Here is a 13221-nt window from a genome sequence, read left to right as displayed (position 1 = left end):
AGACAAACTAAGGCAGCTTTAAAGACCCCAGCTGTCTCTGGGATCACAGCATCTCAGAACTAAGGTTCACAAGAGCCATGTCAAATGTGCACTTAGCTGCACCAAATGTTTTCCTAAAATACAGAACAGTAAAACACTCGAGGGCATAAAGAAATGCTCTATACTGACAGGCAGAAAGAACTGAACCTTTTTAGCCTTGAACAGAGACGACTACACTGGGAGCACATACAAGTATATTCTTCAAAGGCATTAGAAAATTCAACCCTGAGGAGTTCAGAATCAACAGTGGAACATGAAACAGAGGACACAAGTTGAAACTACCTGCAGATACATTTAAAAAAGATCAGGAGACACTTATTCCCAAAAATGGTGGTGGGAGTATGAAACAAACAACCCAGCAACGCTATTAAAGCTGATACCCTGGATTCTCCTAAGACACAGCAGGATGTGATCCTCACAGCAATTTACTATTACCACCCAAATGGGGTAAATGGGTCAAATGTAATCTGTTTCCTTCCTTAAGTTCTGAAACACTCAGAAGAAGAGTGTGAGAGTGTGAGTAGCACAACGCAAGAGAAAGGGTGATCGAGTACAGACTAGAAGCAGACATTGTCTTTCTGTCCCGCCAATCTGATTAAATGCCCTTTACATTTGGAACATTTCTAATTGTACTCAACAGTGATTAGCTAATTCATTAACATTATAAAATATATATGGATCTGTTAATTACTGTGATAAATTAGAACAAATCTTTGTGTTTAACGTTAATTAGAACAGGTGCACCTTTTGCATGGCTCCACAGTACCCTCTTGTGTATTGAACGTATTACAGCACATCATGGAGGGAAGCCATTAGGAAGAGCTGTGAAATAGCCCATGTATGCAAGTCTGTAGTGCACATTTATCAGTTTGATTTGAAGGAGGGAAGTGGGGTGTAAGTTGATAGAGACATTCCATCCAATGGAATACTATTGAATCAACAAATCAGTATCAACTTTTATTTAAATGTTCAACAAAAATCAACAGCACATCGATGAACAATTTCACAGAAGCAATGCCAGTGTGCAGCTAGCTCTGGAAGCAATCAGCCCCTCGCCCGTCTCCGCAGAGCCCTGCAGCTTTCCTGCAGGTTGCTTTTCGTTATTTACAATTAAGTCACACGAATGAAGAAGTTCAATCACTTCGGTGATTTAGGGCTTGGCAGGAAATAAAATGCATTTACTTATTATCTTTCCTAATATATTTGCAGTTCATGAAACCCCCGTCACAACTCCAGTTATTCTGGAGTGTACAAGGATGACTACTGGCTCCACCAGTGAAGGCGCTCACTCAGAGTCTGGGGTGGGTTGTGTGACCCTGGTGTTGGCAGTAGAGTTGGTCCCATGTCACTGGTTGGCCATGACTGTGCAGCACAATCGGGACAGCGTTGTCGAGGCAGGATAGCTAGCAGCTGGTCACAGCCCTGTTGGCGAATTACCAAGTGTTTGCAAGGTTGCAGTGCCATTAGTGAGACATTCTGCTCCTCCGGGTGGTTCCAACGTTCCCATAAGGCCCTGCAAAGCTTGTGGACAGTCAAGTAAGATGAAGGACTTTGTTGTCTGAGAATGTTTCTAGGTCCTCTTTCAGTGCAGGCTTTTAGAATCGATGCCAGATCTTTAAACAGTAGTGGTGCCATATTGGGTGGGTGTAGAATAAAGATCTACTCGCAGTTGTGAGCTGTTTAGCAGTGTTAAACTAACAAGACTGCCTGCAAAATAAACTTAAATATGCATTCTGCACACAGGTCATGCGCGTAACAAACTGAAGGGCAGGGAGGCTTGAAATTTACAGACCGCATACCCCTAACAGCTTTTCCTCTGCGAAGACCAACTAGAGGTGAAGAAGTGAGTCCCAGAATCTGCTGTTATCAAGGTTGTCACTCAATCTAACCTTTCTAATGTTTTACTGCTGCCCAAGTCCCAATCCAGTACTGTTTGTATCGTGAGCTGTTTAAGGGCTGCCTGAAATGAATTGTCGTCTCACTAAAAGAAATACTTATGCAAAATAAGCTTCACTGGAATTTAAGGTTTGAACCTCTGGATGTATTTCTCAGACACGGCCCTTTAGAAATGTTCTACTTCTTTGGTTTTGTTCCGTCTTGGACTTTAATCATACAGCTGGTTCCTTAAGCGTTTCAGAACTGCTGTCGCTATTTCCCAAGGAGTGCCTGTTTGGAATCGGATTTGGCATTCAAACTGAAGTGAGCCCGGCTGTCCAGCATGCCTGTGGGCTGCCCTTCTGTGTGTTGTGAAAACTGTCATATCCAGTTTCCCTCAAGCATGGGACTGTGCTGAATGGCTCCAAAACTGCCACCCAAATGTGCTAAACTCAGACCAGTCAAGATGTGAGGCTACTTTGCAAACAGTCTCACACCTTGCAGAGCCTGTGGATTTGTGGATTGCAATTCCTTTAGAAATACCTCTGATATGGTTCAGCGGTGTTCTGGGTTAAAAATAGCTGCACATCTGTTATCAAATAGTTTGCATTTGTTAACATCAAATGCATTGACCTTGGTTTGGATGATCTCCAAATGAGATGGAATGGGCGCGACAGAGAGGTTTATTAGACTCTATGAGACCCCACCAAGGCCAGGATGATGCGCTGTTTGTCCGAGAGCAGCCTGGGGTGCTGACTGGCCTGGAGGGGTCAGCACAGGCCTTGCAGCTGTTAGCCCAACTGGTCCGGTCTTAGATGGGATAGGGGGCAATACAGAGGATAGCCCAGGCTCAGGGGGTCAGACGATGTTGGTATAGAAACCTATGCCCTCAGGCCACGGATGTGGGGCGACCTGGTATTATTAGGTGGGTCTCAAGACATCCGTACCCTCAATGCTGAGCCAGGAGCAGAGCAGACACAGGAAGTAAATAGGCTACACAACAAGACACACTGGAAAGGCATGAATAATCACAGGGAACTAGGAACAGGACAGAAGTAGAGCGCCCTCAAGTGTACTGGGCGTGACAATTACAGCAACACATTCTATAATTTTGGGAAGAAAAGATGGCCGGATATAGGACAAAAAATGTTTGGGTTGTCCAACATCATGTTTGGGTTTTTTTTTGCAGCAGGGTAACTGCAGCCATTTTAAGGGCCATCGGTACCACTCCAGTGAGCCAGGGGTTTCAGTGAAGAGGTGAGTGGGTTCCAGCTGTGGAAGGGAGCACAGATTGTTCAGGATATTCTAGCTGCAGCACTTTAACGCCGCCGAGAGGTGGTTGGCAGAAACTCTTTACTTATTGATTACGTTCCATCTTAGACCTCATCCATACACCTGGTTCCTTAAGTGTTTCACAGAGCTGCTGCAGCTATTCTCAAGAAGAGCCGTGTGGAATTCCACTCAAAGTGAGCCCGGCTGTTCTCCATACCTGTGGGACACCCTTCTGTGCTGTGTAAACTGCCATGCTCAGTTTCCCTGAAGCAGGAGACTGTACGGAATGGCTGCGTGCTGCGTGTTCACAGATTCTGAAGATTCTGACCTTGGTTGAGTTCATCCTAGATGAGATGAAGTGCTGTGCAGCTCATTTGTTTTTTGAGCATCAGGAGCCACCTGTGAGGGGAGGGGGGAGGGGTGGGGGTACTGTCACGCCCTTTACAGCTAGAGAGTGCTCCCACTCTGTCCTGTTCCTAGTTTCCCCATGCTTTGTTTGTCCTTCCGGTGTGTCTTTGTGTGGGTCTATATATTTCTGGGTCACCCTTTCCTCCTCGCTCAGCTTTGAGGGTTCGGATGTCTGGAGACCCGCCTAGCACCATGTTGTCTCCTCCGCAGCCTGAGGGCATAGGTTTCTACCCGACATCGTCTGACCTCCTGAGCCCGGCTAACCCGTTTTGCCACTACGCATATTGTCTTTTTTGCACTCCTGGCCATTCCACGGCATGACCTTTCCGACATCCGTGACAGGAATATAGGAGCTCCATAGCTGGAGGGAATTACAGAGCCCAATTACAGCACTTACATTGACAAGCTCTGATTTGATCAGAAATGGATCTTAATCTCCTTCTGGGGAAGATCAAGACTGGTATTGTAACACGATTTATCCTCCACCATTGAACTTGCACTGTAGGCCGATGCCAAACGGAGACAGTTTTTGGATTCAGAGTAACAGAGCCGAACCTTCGCGGTCTCAGGCCTCTTCTTGGGGCTCTGTGTCGACCCAGGGGCCCCTCAGAGTCAGCAGCTGTGAGGCTGTGGACTGGCATCTCCCTGGCGTGCCCGTCCCAGAGGAGGAGGAGCAGCACGGGCTGGAGCCGGACCGGGCCTTTGAAGACCGGACCAGTTGGGCTAACAGCTGCAAGGCCTGTGCTGACCCCTCCAGCCCGGTCAGCACCCCAGGCTGCTCTCGGACAAACAGCGCATCATCCTGGCCTTGGTGGGGTCTCATAGAGTCTAATAAACCACTCTGAGCATCTCTTCCTCTCTCTGTCGCGCCCATTCCATTAAACAAGGCTAAGATAAACCAGACCTATGCATTTAATGTTAGCAGATGCCAAAACGCTTCTATCGATTTTTGAGATTTTTTTCTAGCGGTTTTGCTAACCAAGAAATCCAGTGAACCGTATCAGAGGTATTTCTAAAGGAATCGAAATCCACAAATTCACAGCCTCTGCAAGGCGTGAGACTGGTTTCACTGTAGCCTCACATCCTGACTGGTCTGAGTTTAGCACATTTGGGAGGTGTGAGTACTGTCAGCCTGGTACAGATGCAGGATTTTGGAAGTGCAGTAACATGTTGTCAGTACTGAAATTGCCTTATATTGCCACTAGGTGGAGCACATTCCTAAAACATTGTGGAAAGTACTGTACTGCGGTTGCACTTTAATGCTTTTTACCTGCAGCACAGAAATTCTTTTTTTTTTTGCACTCTGCTCTGCTATCAGGACGCCAGTCTGTCACAGGGCACACACAGACACAACACACACACAACTCACACGCCACTTTTCCCAGAAGCCCTTTCTCCTACCAGAATGTCTTTGGACTGTGGGAGGAAACACACGCAAACACAGAGGGAACATACAAACTCCACACAGAAGAGCACCCCAGGAACTGAACCCAGGGCCCCAACACTGCGAGGCAGCAATGCCCACCACTGTGCCAACGTCCCGCCCACAAAATGTTTAATATTAATATTAATTAGTTGATTAGTAAGTAAATTAAATAAATTAATCATAAGATGTAATTAACAAGATATGACAAATGACCAAAACAATAGGTTTTGATGCCAAATTGAGGGCTAATCTGTATTCTGCTCTGCAGTATCACAGCCAGGAAGGGCAGAACGGAAGCAAGCATTTTCAGGACTACCCACTGACAGGCCCTTCGCAAGCTGGCCTTGATCTTTCTCAGTAGTACAAGCCTTGGTGCAGATACATCTCTATGAAGAGAACACTTCTCTGCACCACTGCTCTGCTGGGAAAAAACAGATATTCTGAAGGCTTAAATGGAGGGACAGACAAATACAGCTCTGGACTGGAAGCTGAATGTCTTGAAGTGGTAGTAACCATCAATGCCCAACACGTTTTCATACATTTCACTGATTCACAGGTGCGCATCCTCAGGGAAAAATCTCCCGGATTTACAGGAACGCTGACTGCGCGGGGCAAAACACAGCGCTCAGAAGAAGAGGATGCCGACTTCGGAAGAGTTAACAAAGACCTGTGAGCAGCTCTCTGGAAATGAAATGAAAAAAGTAAACACAAACCCACAGCGTTCTCATGACTCAGCTACAATTATCAGACTTTCTTTTTTGGCTTTGAAAAAAAACAGCCTGTTGTTGCTAGGCTGCTCGAAGAGCGCTGTTTGACACGCGGCCTGTGAATCAGCTGGTAATTACTGATGACTGCACTCGGGACAGCTCAGATGGTGACAGAGGAAAACGGGCTTGGACAGGCGGGGCTTCAGCAGTGTCCCCTGGAGGGGAGGGGGCCCGGCTGGGGTCCGGATCCTAAGACAGGTGCAGTCAAAAATCCTGAAAGCAAAAAGAGGACAAGAAGCGCAGAACCAGATGGCTGAGATGCCTGGTGGTATATATTCAAGGACATGGAAATGAATGAATTTTTGTGGCTCATTTTGTCATCAGTTCTCTCCCAGGAGTTCCAATTGTTTATCTTTAATTAGTCCATTAAAGAAGAAAAAAACATCTTGACAGCCCTGTGGTAAGACAAAGGAGTGCTCATAATATCCAGCGAGGTGTCACTGATAAATTAGTACTGTATATTAAATTCACGTGATAAATCAGTGAAAAACCGTGCCGCATGTACTGTATCTTCCTGGGAGGTGAGAAACAGTGATCAACGGCCAAGCTGGCTCATGGATATGCAGGAGAATTTGCAATCTTCTGGAAGAAGCCTAAAGGTTAATCGATTCCCATTACAGGGCACAACGCATAAGAAATGATTTTGAAACAGGGTCATGTGAAAGTCACGGCTTTGCAGAAAACTCTCCTGCAATTCCCAGGTGAAGAGAGAAGACAGAGCAGCGCACTGCTTCTGTAAAGCCCCGGCAATAAATTAGGTAACACATTAAACTAAAGGCAGAATTAACTGTGCCTTGCAATCTGATTTGGACTCACTCTGGAGAGCAAGAGTTCTGTGAATTTTTACGAAACACCAGAGTGTTGTATTTCCCTCGCTTTAAAATAGATGATTTTACACGTGTTTATTTCCTTCTTTTAAAGCGCAGGACTACTGTATTTGCTCCATGAAAAAAAGCTAGGGCAATATGAGAGAAAGATGTTTCCAAGATGCTGTTATACTTATATACAGTACATATATGTGGAGTGTGTTTTGAAAAACACAGTTTGTAATGATTTATGGAGAACTGCTCTAATCTAACTATTCAACAACCTTAAAATGAATAACTGTTCCTTTCCCTTTGATTCACTGAGTGGTGAAGGATATGACATTCCTTCTGTGAAAGACAGGCGTTTGAAGACAAAACCAGTCCTCCCAACTAGGAAGTATAATTAACGTCCATAAAAAAAAAACATTATCGATTTGTTTTTCTTCGTTCTTTAACTTTCTTTCCACGGTTTTGGGAGTGCAGGTTTCACAATAACACCCACTGACTCCAGCGCACAGAGAGGGATGACTCAGAGCTACATGACACGCAGGGCTCAGGGTGCTTGTGGAAATTGCCATTCATGTGTTTCAGAGCAGGCCTGGGCTTTTAAAGAGACACGAAGGTGGACTGTGAGGCACAGTGATCGTTTCTGACAACAGTCACACTTCATATACTCCGAGACACCCATCTCACAGATACCTTTCCCATCTCCTGTTTTATTTCTGGGTCACTGCTCAGCCATTTTACCTGTCTCTCCACAGAACACTGTAAGACCCTGACATGCTGCAAAATAAACCCAGAGTTCTGTAACTAAAAAGCTTCTTTATTCCATTTTAACAGATGCTGGCCAATCTTCATGTATGCTGTACCAGGATGCATTTCAAATTTTATTTTTTATTATGCCCTTAAGATATGTTTGTCTTTCTTATAAATACACAAAAGAAAAACGAATGGAAACCATGAGTACTGTCTATATGTACTGTACTACACGGCCATTTACTATTACTGTCAAAGCAGAAATGATCAAACAAGGCTCTGCGAATTGCAAGATACTGTATAAATGAAAGTGGCACAGGGGAAAACATTTTTTTAAATGTTGCCCAGCACCTGCAGGGTTAACGCCAGTGCGACTTGCTATCTCCTGAGATATCATAGCAATGCCTCAGCCCACAGTATTTGATGAAGGACAAAAGGAACGGAGCCCTTATGAGACATACTGCCAGTCTTTGTCCACTAGCTGTGTAGCCGGACACAGGTCAGGCCAGGAGCACAGCACGATCAATTCTGCATTGTGTAAAAAAGCATGGAATTTGAGAAGCAGTCAAAAGAGTGTATTAATCTGTAACAGTGTGTAATGCAGGAAGTAAATCATATTGTACAGAACAATTTGAAGTGGAAAAGTTTTTTTCCTATATATACATGTATTCCTATAGTAGGAAAAGTGACCAGTGACAGCTACTGTATGTGTGGACTTGGTTAAGATTTTCATCACGCTGAAAGGCATTGACTTAATCCTCCGAGACCGGCAGTGACACACGAATTCGGGACAATGAGGTTTCGGAAGGTTGTGATGTCTGGGATCCGCTGCCCCGCCATGAGATGACATCATGAGGTCATTCCCATGACCACTTCCTTTGTTCGGTGTCCTTTAAGGATCCCTCTGAAATCCGCAGCCTCCAACACGCCTGGTCTGGGACTCCTGGGCACTTTGGATCACATGACGGTTTTCTAAGCAGGTCTTCTGTCTCTGTCTTGTTTTCTCTCTTTTAACCGCAGTGAAGCACTGTGTTTTGGCGAGGACACTGATCATTACGCCATGGCCCAGTCATCGGTTTTCTCTTTTCGGTGACGCTCTTTTTCTTCCCCGGCTAAAGGCTTTTCTTGACTAAAGAACGGATTCACTAGATTTCTTTTTCGGGATATGAAATCCAACCCCAGGGTCTTACGGTAACATTCTGTTTCAAACGATTCCCAGCGTTTCTCGGTCTCGGCCTTGAAGGTCCGAGTTCGACAGCCACACAGGAGTAGGAGCTGTGGCCGATCCGGTTTCCGTGGCAAAGCTATTTTGATGCACACGAAGAAAAACACAAAGACGCACGCTATATACTTCTATGACAAACAGCGAAGGTGTAGTAGTGGTGTTTCCTGTGTCTTCATTTATCTCCCATTACATGAGCCTCCTCCTGAGACTTGTAGCACTAATCTCCTTGCGTTTCCGGACTGTTCTCAGTTCGGTCATGGGCCATGACGATAGTTCCCGTTGCTCTCCACCTGTGGTACAGGTGTGCCTGAAAAACATTATGAGAAAGATAAGTCTAGAAGGAGCAGTGTTGCGTCCAGGATGTACCCTCCCTTGGTTTTTTTTCTTTTTGTTTTTTTCCTCTTTTTTGTTTTTTATTTTTTTTTGTTTTTTATACCCTACCTTATACCCATTGCTTGCCAGGATAGGCTCCGACTCTCCCGCGATCCTGTACAGGATAAAGCAGTCAGAAAATGTGTGGATGGTTTATTCAGAGTTACAGTTACAGTATCTAAACGGCACCCTGCCCTCCCAAAAAATCAAAGTAGCAAGATAAATTGTCACATGTATGAGTGAATATATTGCCCAATCTATACTAGACTATCAGAGACAAAATAACATGAAACAGAAATAAAGTTTCTTTAGATGTTCTCCTAAAGTTGAAATAGGTCACGGCAATGTACTTTGCATATATCCCATCATGCATATGGGTCACAGCAGTCTCATTTACATATAGCCCATAATTCATATGGATCACTGTAATGTAATTTGCATGCATCCCATCACTCATATAGCTCGCTAAATAAAGGCCAGGAGAAAGAAAGTGACTTGAATCTGTTGAGAATGAAGAGCATGAGAAAATCTTGACAGGAGTTGTGAGGGTTGAGCTGTTGGTGGTGGGAGTATCTGTGATGGGCCTCCCCATCACTCCAGCCTCACGCAGAGAGGACACAGCGATACTGCCAGTTTGTGTAATCCCAAATGTCAAGATCGCCTTATCCAGTTATCCCAGGATCTATATGAATCCAGCCAGCGTAAGCGCCTAAGATGAAAAATAATTATTAAGTGATGAAAGAGAAAATTACATACTCCCCCTATCTGTAATTACCTGTTATGTTTCACTGTTATTAACAGGAAAAGTGTTACTGGAGCTCATTTCATTTTTTATTTTTTTTGGCTGTGTTGCATTTTTGATGAGGGTAGGACTCAGTCTTCCATCCACATTTAATAATTCAAAAAGTCTCAACCCACATACAAAACATTAGCAAATACAATGAGGTTGATTCACGTTCCAGATCTCTGAGGATAATTATTTTTGCTGTGACCAGGAATTATAAATAAATGTGCTGTATAGATGCTTTGATATCCAACAGCTATGGGGTATCAATTTTCTTGACTTTGAGATAAGGGCCAAAAGACTCTGATCAAGTGAATTATTTACTGCAGTGTTTGCAGACCTGAATATTACATAGGCTGTCTCTCGAAAAAGGCAAAACCTGATTCAGCCAAGTGCGGTGCAAACATGAAAAGCCAGCTGATTCCAAATCACATCCTCTCATGCAGATGGTGATGTAATGACCTGTTAATAATTAATTGCTTTTATGAGGGGGTCACGTGACTTGTTTCATTTCCTTGCAAACCGAGAGAAAAATGTATATATCAAAAAATGAAAAACGAGCTGGCGTGAATCACAGGGACCCTGTTCACAGCAGCCCTGCCTTGCTCCATCCTCAGCTGGGAGACTGGGACACGCCACCCCTGAATGCTGGTGTGAAAAGCCCAGCTTTCACACTAGGGCAAACCCGAGACATCTTGTCGAACAGAGCACTTCCATCAGCTGAAACAAGGATCAAAACACAAGTGCTGAGTGTGTTCAGGCAGATCCTTCATGCATATTCAATGACCTGGTAAGAGGCCGGGTTTCAGTTAGTGCGGGAGAGCAGTTTATTAACGATCTCATCACAATTCCCCCTTCAAGCAGGAAGCACTTAAACCAGCGCAGCACAGAACAGATAAAGCCAAAATTTCCATTACCGAGAACCACCAGCTCTGTTTTTTTCTTCCACTGCTAGACAAATCCCTTAAAAAAAACAAGGATACTAAAATTCCCCTCTAGACCTTCCTCATGAGAACCTGGTGTACAGTATATCTGGATAGTGTCATTCCAGGGAGAGAAGGTTCATGTTGTACCTGCAGCCTGATCTGTCTCAGATTTTACAAGTGGTTGGCTATAGCACAAACTGTCCTGACAAGCCAAGAAAAGTAATCTAGTTCTGTAATTGTCTGTGTCTGGCCTTGGCAGTTTACTCAAAACAGGTTAGCCTGCAAGAAATGAACTGTAGATGTACTGTATTTATTTCACTCACAATCTCTCCCACATCTCTAAACCCTCCCCCCACGTGATTGGAAATATAACAAGAGTAGATGCAGAGTAGATTCTTAGACAAAAGAAACTTTACTGTATTTGTCTTCTTTTTAATTTGTGTTGTGTTTTTTTTTCCCGGGTTTCAGGGCATTTTGTCAAGAAACAGAGCTAAGCTCAGAGAAAGGTTATTCTATCAGTGGGAATATTTTTTCTTTCTAATGACTGTGCTACAGCGAGACACAAAGTTTAAGACACTTTAGGTACGTAAACGTGATAATCAAGGCCTTCATTTTAATCCATGTGACACGTCTACAACAATTAATTGGGTTAATTTTGGTTTTCCATTTTGAACCTCTGAATGTACTCAAACGGCACTGAAAAAAAAAAGACAGAATCAGTCTCAGACAATATGAAGTAACTCTCTAATCTCCTGTAACTCTACTGTACTGCCTTCTCTGCCGGTGATGTTTGTCTGTCCTTGTTGTGCTGTTGCATTGGACAATAATGCTGGAATTGAATTAAAACATGGTGTTTCTTACGTCACGGCAGAAACCACGGATGTCAGTGTAACTACAGTTCTTTGTTTGATTAAAGCTCCATGACGTAGGATGTGTCAGGAGCTCCCCGATTGCCTAACATCTTCAAACCTTTCTTACACAATAGTTTAATTATAACTATTATAACGCCGTGTTAAAACTGTCAACACGTTTAGTCTTGTACATACAACATGCAGTTCTCCTTTCACTCCATAGATGGCACAATCGTCGTGTCCCATGTTACCTCCTGTAGACTCTCCTGGACAGTGCACAGACTGTGGAAGGGAGCCGAGCTAGCTTTGAAAACTGTAAATGTCCAGGACTGCCCTTGAGCTCCAGGAATCTCGCGTTCCGTTTTTAAGTGGGCAAATGTAGCCCTTGATTTCAAGACAAGCCACATTCTCAGGTTTAATTCTGAAAATATTTGGGAGAAGTAGGACTAGCTGCTGTATGTGTTTAGAATGGGGGGTGTGAGATTTAATCGAATTCACGCATTTGTGCAGGTAATTGGAGGTGATCGGTTTCGGTTCTCTGCAATTATCGCAAGAAGAAATAAAAAAGAAACATGTCAGTCGCGTGTGGATGTACTATCCTGCTTCGACATGAATAAAAATGTATTCATTCGGCGTCGACAGATAACACACGGGTTTTGGACAGTTACAATGAAGCGTTTAAGAAAAAGATCAGAGCCGTGCACAGCGCAGAAACACGTCACCCGTCTCAAGCGTCGTGTTTTGACTCTCCGCTTTCCACGTCGTTTGTAACGTTATGTCCAGTTCTCCTTTTTTAAAAAACAAACACTTTGCGATCTGAATGCCAGGAACAAGCTGTCATTGACACTAACTTTTTTTTTAAACAAAAAAAAAGAAAATTATATTTTCTTAACCCCAGACGAGCTCATCATAAGGAGCCCTGCTTTTACATACAGTACCTGTCCGATGTCATGAGGTGCACTTCCTACTGCACTGACAGACGCTCTGGGATTAGAGAAATATTCTTCCCTAAATTCAGAAAACTAGTCCCGGAGTTCCCACACCTGCCAGAATCACAACGGGTCCCAGTCCTACCGGGAGAGGGAGGAGGGAACCCAGTTGAACTGGCAGCCCAGTATGCGATCTCCTGTCCCAGCCTGAGGAGCAGTAGACCTGTCTCCCAACAATGCTCCGTCTGCCTACAGTATATGTCAATATTTTATGTCTTTCTTGTAAACGTCCGTAATATGTCTGTAGATTTTATTTTACTTTTATTTTATGTTTTTTTTTCCATGTTAATTTTATGATTTTTATTTGCTTTGGCAATACTGATTGTACCCATCGGTCATGCTGATAAAGCACCTTGAGTTGAACTGAATGCAACTGTCTAACTATTCACGAAGTACGGATTCCGTGTATCTGGGCTAGCCGGCCGGGCCAGCCGTGTGGTAGTACCGCCGGGGGGGAGGAGGAGGAGGAGGAGGGGGGCAGGTTCAGAGAGTTTGCGGCTCGATGACTCAGGTTCCGCCCTCGGTCTAGTCGCCTTCTTCTCTCACCTGGACACGCTGTCCGGGGGCCCGAGGGGAGGGGAGGGCAGGGCAGGGCAGGGCTCCTCCCCCGCGGCGCAGCCGTGACGCCGCCGCCGTGACTCGGCAACCAGCCTCGCTGTGACGGACAGGTAAGCCGAGGGAGCCGCGGCGCCATATTGAGAAAAGCGGAAGTGAGCGAGTCCGCG

General features: G+C 44.6%; 1 long non-coding RNA gene across 1 annotated transcript; it reads right to left on the bottom strand.

Moving 5' to 3' along the window:
- Positions 1–7395: 7395 nt before the first annotated feature.
- LOC148657951 (uncharacterized) lies at positions 7396–13219 on the bottom strand. The gene is made up of 2 exons (XR_015940001.1): positions 13043–13219; positions 7396–9655 (listed from the first exon to the last, which is right to left on the bottom strand). It is a non-coding gene; the product is annotated as an uncharacterized LOC148657951 (long non-coding RNA).
- Between the last annotated feature and the right edge of the window lie 2 nt (positions 13220–13221).

This window comes from Lepisosteus platostomus, chromosome 7, assembly GCF_059453375.1.
Source record: "Lepisosteus platostomus isolate fLepPlt1 chromosome 7, fLepPlt1.hap1, whole genome shotgun sequence".
NCBI lineage: Eukaryota > Metazoa > Chordata > Actinopteri > Semionotiformes > Lepisosteidae > Lepisosteus > Lepisosteus platostomus.
The sequence above is the reverse complement of the archived record's forward strand: the minus strand, read 5'-3'. Positions and strand labels throughout refer to the sequence as shown.